This window comes from Lygodium microphyllum, chromosome 9 (assembly GCF_053477565.2).
Source record: "Lygodium microphyllum isolate KBCC chromosome 9, Lygodium_microphyllum_v1.1.10, whole genome shotgun sequence".
Lineage (NCBI taxonomy): Eukaryota > Viridiplantae > Streptophyta > Polypodiopsida > Schizaeales > Lygodiaceae > Lygodium > Lygodium microphyllum.
In genome coordinates, this window is record NC_141143.1 from 30,963,791 (window position 1) to 30,970,197 (window position 6,407).

Consider the following 6,407-nt stretch of genomic DNA (forward strand, 5'->3'; position numbering starts at 1 on the left):
AGAATAAGGCAATAAATGTTGTTTCACTTGTCCAAATGAGTGTTACCTTATGCCTCCCTTGGATTTTGTGCTCTAGCTTTGGACTCCCTTTGTTCTTTGCATATCACATTTTTTTCAATGTTTGATCCTAAAAGTTCACCTGCATAAAGATGTTTCCACATGAAATGGTGTGATCTAACCTATATGCCCTACTATGTGCGTGTTAGTATGTATGAAAGGTGAAGGTTTGGGTATGCATTGGGGTAAGACTCCTAGGAGGGATGTGTGGGTCACTATGCATGTAGTGATCTATGAGCCAAGTTAGATGATATCAAGACTATGTGCATTAGTGCATGGGTATACGTGCAACATTGATGCACATAGTACTATAGGTGTAATGTGGACTAAGTGCAAATGCATGTGGATGTTTTTGTCATAAATGCCCACCTTCTCTTTCTCTCATAATTTTCCACCCTCTATAATTACCCATCGGCTCCTCTCTCTCTCTCTCTCTCATGCCTTCCTACCTACTCCTGCCTTCCTCTACCTGCTCCCACCTTCCTCTCACCTTCCTCTACCTGCTCCTGCCCTGCTCCCGCCCTCCTCGCGCCTTCCTCCCGCCCTCCTCCCGCCTTCCTCCTGCCTTCCTCTACCTGCTTCCACCCTCCTTCCGCCTTCCTCCCACCCTCCTCCCGCCTTCCTCCCCGCCTTCCTCTACCTGCCGATGATGCTTGTTGTGGATGCTGCCGATGATGCTGTGGATGCCTTCCTCTACCTGCTGATGCTCAATGCTTGCTGTGGATGCTGCCGATGATACTGACGTTCGATGCTATGGATGTTGTGGATGCTGACGTTTGATGAGTGTTCGATGCTGTGGGTTTGATGCTGTGGTGGATGCTGCCTCGTGAGGATACTGCCTCCTATGGGATGCTGCCTCCTATCAATGGTGTCCATCGACGACTCCTCCCATGTGTTGGTTGTCCTTGATGCCTCCTGTCGATGCCACCTCCTATCGATGCTGTCCAACGATGCTGCTTCCTCCCACGTAGTTCGATGCCTCCTCCCACGTTCGATGCTGCCACTTGTCGATGCTGTCAATAATTCTATCAACGTTGTTTGATGTTGCCTGCTTTGTCGATGCTATCCATTGTAGCCTCATTTTCACCCACAGCTATTCTCTCTCTGTGTAGAATAAATCCATAATCAATAACTCGCAGGTACACTATCATTATCTTGTAAGATAAAGATTTATTTAGTTGAAAAATGCATTTTTGAGCAAATTAAATCACATAATCAGACCATGTTTGATCCATGGTATAACTAGGCATCTCCTTGAGGAGAGTAGGCTGGTGCTTTAGGCCTACCAGCCTTGCTGGGCAACTGACTGCAATAGTCCTTGTGGCACTTCCATGAGTACCACTACACGAGCTCCAATTTTGGCCCCATCCCCCACCTTGACGTCACCCTCATGTCGCCCAGAATGGTTGCAGTGGCACCTATCAGAACCCCATTTCCTATCTTAGGATGCATGTCCCCACCAACTTTACCTATCCCACCTAAGGTTGCATGTTGCAGAATAGCCACATTGACAACCCACAAATGCTGTCTCTCCAATAACAACCCCTATGGCATGATCTAACAAAATACATTTTCCTATGCGGGCAGTTGGATGTATGTTGGTAGCAAAAACGTCTGCAACCCTGCTTTGTAATGTCAATGCTAGTAGAACACGCCCTTCTATCCACAACCTGTGGGAAATTTTTTGTGCTTGGCATGCTTGAAACCCTTTAAGAGGTATACACAGTTTCAACAATCCAACTTTGTGTTTTATTTTAAGAATAATGAAGACATCTACTTTGAGATGCTTGGTCTATTATATGTCACAGAGAAATGCTTTCCAACATAGATGGTTTTCTCGTACTGGTGTTTTGATCTTTCTATTCAGCGTGCACCTCTCCTATTTTGGTTGAATTCGCATGAATGGAGATTTACTTCTACAATATTGAAAATAAGATAAGATATTATTGCTTAGACCCTCCCTAGGACCTACAAAATGATTTAAAAGCTTCAAAATTGTAATGAGAATCCCTTTGATTAAGAGAAAGGGGGGATAAGTGTGAGAAATGCGGGATCTAGAGCATGGCAGTTGGTTATGGTGGATGGAAAGAGAAGAGTGGACTCATGATGGAGAAGACCAAGACACTGTTTGTTACACAAGTGAATTAGGTTCCAAGATTGAGACTTGGACTCATAAACACAATCTTGTGTATGTGGACAATGACACTGACACTTCACTGAAAAGAAAAGAGTACTATCATTGCATTAAGAAAGGAAGCAAGTACAATGCTTTATAGGAAAGTAGGAAACTGTAGTAGGCACCATTGTGCATATGGGATAAGTTAGCCTGCATATCCTTGACCCTGAAGCTCCATACAAAGAGGCTGTTTAGTGAGTGTGATTGTTGAATCTCAACACCCCTCCTCAATCACAACTATAAAGGCACAAAGTGTGTAGAGGCTGTAATGAGAACCACTTGCAAAGTGTGGGCACACCACAAACATGGTAGACACCAGAGGCTGTTGCAGAAAAAGGCTAAGTGTGGGCACCAATACATGATGGACATCCAGAGGCTGTAACAGGGGCCTCACAAAGTGTACAGGGACTGTAATGCCAAGTTACATGAGGAGTTTACAAAGCTTATGGCAGGAAGCATTAGGGCGAGGAAGTACAAGGCTTTTAAAACAGTCTATCAGAGTTATGAGAGTAGAAGGACTGATGAGTCTTGTCCTTCCGATCTTGGTGGTCTTCATCTTCATCTTCTTCTTCATCTTTTGGTCCATGGTCTTCTTCTTCTTTCATAGCTGCAAGATAGGCCTTTTGGGACCTCTTCCTAGCATGACAGAACTTCTCAGTATGTCCGGTCCTTTTGCAGAAGTCACAGAAGAGCGGTTCCTTTTTACCTTTGTATCTGTTGTTTACATATAACATTTGTTCATCCTTTGAAGTGCTGGGCTCTTCTTTGCTTTTAAGTTTCTTTTCCTCTTCTAACAGTGATGCCTGGATATCAACAAGTTCAGGATTTGGCATGTTGATTAAAGTTGTTGATACATTATTATATTCAGGAGGCAAACTCTTAAGTAGAACACTGATGCAAACATCTTCATCCATTTTAATGTTGATTCGTGCAAGTTGGGTTAGGAGTCCTTCCATGTAATTGAGATGTGTGGCAAGTGATGTGCTGGACTTCATTTCAAGCCTGAAGAACTCAATCAGGAGACCATACTTTGATGATTTAGATTGTGCACCGAACAGGGTGTCAAGTCTTTTCCATGTATCCTGTGAGGTCTCACAGTTATCCACATGGTGGATATAACTGCCGTCTAGCTCTAGTTTGATAATGGCCTGGCCTTTGTCATCATTCTTTTGCCAAGTAGTTGCAAGGTTTGCATCCCGAGGTTTCTTCTCTTTGCCATTTGTGATGGCCCAGAGACCCTTTTTCATCAAGATGAGCGTGATGCGGGTTTGCCAGGTGTGAAACCCGACTCCTTTGAATCGAGCATTTGGAGAGTCTTTTCCCATTTTGAGGTTTCAAGATCAGCAGCAAATCAACACCAGAATTCTGAGATTTTATCAGTAGAAGAGCAGAATGCAGTGTGTCAAGAGACACAGTTAGTGACAGTGTGAAAACACACTATGTCAGTGTTGATGTTGAGCTTGATTCTTCTTGTTCGGGATCGTTCGATCGTTTTTCAATCTTCTTAGGTCCTTCCCCTCCTTGATTTGATGCTGGGTTAATGGATTAGAGTGGGCTTTAGCTTGGTTTAGTGTCAAGAGTGAGAAAAACAGAGGAAAAAAAAGATTGAGAGATTTTGGCTATGGTGGAATTAGGGTTTCTGAGACAAGGGCCTGGTTTTTCTCAGATTGTAGGAGCTATACTTGATCATTTTTAAAAAATTTTACATGTCCAGGAAGCTTATGTCAAGGGCTATCAAAACCCTATGAAAATCGTCCAGATCGTGGACAGCATGACGCAGGCAGAGGGTGCGAACAGCCACGGCGCAGTTTGGGGCAGCGATGTCGAATTTGTGCAATGCCAGGGCTGTAGATCACCAATGTGGTTGTTTGTTGTGCCAAGAGGGAGCGCCCTGAGTGAAGGAAGATATGTCTAGAAGGATGTTCTTGAAGATATGCTCTATAGAGAGAGATACGAAGGCTCCATGGAGGGTATGTCCTGCAGGTCACAGTTGAAGACTATTGCAGTGGTGACTGGGAATTTTCACAATGCTGAGCTTCAGATAGCCAAATGTCCTGGATTGATGTGATACAGGGAAGATTTGTGAGTTGGGAATACTTTTCCAGAAGGAAGCTCCAAGAGATTTGGCTTGTGGAGTGAGATATAAGCAGCTCAATCTGACAGGGTGCTGCTGGCTATGGCTGCCATGGAAGCTTCAGCGAGGATAGAGTTGAGAGATGAAGACATGAGATGGAACTAAGCTGACCAGAGATTAACATGAGCTGAGAGAGAGCAGAGGAGAGCTAAGCTGAGTTGAGCCATGCCCGATTGGGCTCTGATACCATGTGAGAAATGCGGGATCTAGAGCATGGCAGTTGGTTATGGTGGATGGAAAGAGAAGAGTGGACTCATGATGGAGAAGACCAAGACACTATTTGTTACACAAGTGAATTAGGTTCCAAGATTGAGACTTGGACTCATAAACACAATCTTGTGTATGTGGACAATGACACTGACACTTCACTGAAAAGAAAAGAGTACTATCATTGCATTAAGAAAAGGAAGCAAGTACAATGCTTTATAGGAAAGTAGGAAACTGTAGTAGGCACCATTGTGCATATGGGATAAGTTAGCCTGCATATCCTTGACCCTGAAGCTCCATACAAAGAGGCTGTTTAGTGAGTGTGATTGCTGAATCTCAACAATAAGAAGAGAATTGTGAAAAAGAATTTTATGACAAATGTGCAAAGTAACGTGTATAATTTAAAAGATTGCTTATGTACCAATATCTTAATAGATATATGTATGTATTTATGTATATGTACTTCTATCTTAATAGATTTATGTATTTATGTATATGTACTTCTATGATTAACACTTAATGCTCCCTTGCCTCCTTGAATGCATAACATAGGTACACACACATGATTAGAATCATCATTATGTATAAGGGTCTCAAGGGATGAGTGCGTCTTGGGGGATGAGTGCATCATAATATGTTTGTCTTGTGATGAGTTCATAGGGCCAAAAGGTGCTTGTTAAATAGGCACTTAGTTGTGAACTCGGCAAGTGAGTGTCTTTTGATAAGTATGTCACAATTGACTTGGCACTGTGTTGTGAACTCGGCATAGAGGTGTCACTTTGGTTGTGATACCCTCCCTTCCCCCCTAGGTGTAGATGGGCACTTGGTCGTGAATTCAGCTAAATAGTGTCTTGACAAGCTACACATAAAATAAATGATGGGCATTTGATCGTGCATTCGGTTTCTTAATGTCTTGATATACTAATTGTTTGCTATTGTTCGATGGGATGGGCATTTAGGTCATCTATTCGGCCAAAAAATGTCCTGATCTATGTGTAGTTTTTTAAAAATCTATCATGTTCTTGCATTTGTATGTTTCTAATAAGTTATGGCTTGATGTAATTTGTGTTGCCTTTTCAATATTTAGATGGTATCATGCAATTGAAGTTCATATGCAACACCAATATAAATTAAGATTGATATCATACAATTGTATTCTTAATCAAAGATTATATGTCATACATTTATATTAAATTTATGTAGCTTAACTTACAATTGGTAGCTTAAGCCTTGGCCATTATGCTTATACACTTCTTTTCTTTATTGTAGAGAGTTTACAATTTGTGAAGATGGCCTTGAACATTGCCAAAGCACTACGCATTTGCTTGATAGAGGCTATATCATCCAGCACAGAAGAGCAGATATCACTCATCAATAGTAATGAAATTGTCTTTGTTACTTTCTGCAATTCAGCATGTACATCCATGCAGACCATGTTGCAGTAGCAAGGGCTTTCGCACCTAGTCACTGATGCACTTTGGGATCCCAAGAAGAACTTTCATCTTTGTCATACACTGCTTGGAAATGCACCCAAGATAGTTGAAGATCTTAAGGAGTTAGCACCAGTGTCTGCATTGAAGGAGAGGTTAGTCTTTTGGAACATGAAGTGGAGAGAAGAGGTGGCATGCTTAAAGTGAGCAAAGGACTTGTCCGGGACAACCTCTCTACCAAAACGTCTAAAGACCACTATAAATGCAAGTCCCAATTTTAGTTCGAAAAGGCAGAGAGAGAATCCATCAGGGGCAGGAACTATGTTGCGCACATTGAGGAATCGCCAATGCGCACCAACGATTGGCATTCCCTTTGATGCCATCAAGCTAGGTAGAGTCATTG

General features: G+C 42.4%; 1 pseudogene; it reads right to left on the reverse strand.

Annotated features, from left to right (window-relative positions):
* Positions 1-1,259: 1,259 nt before the first annotated feature.
* On the reverse strand, positions 1,260-6,009 carry LOC148030916 (serine acetyltransferase 5-like; annotated as a pseudogene).
* Positions 6,010-6,407: the final 398 nt, after the last annotated feature.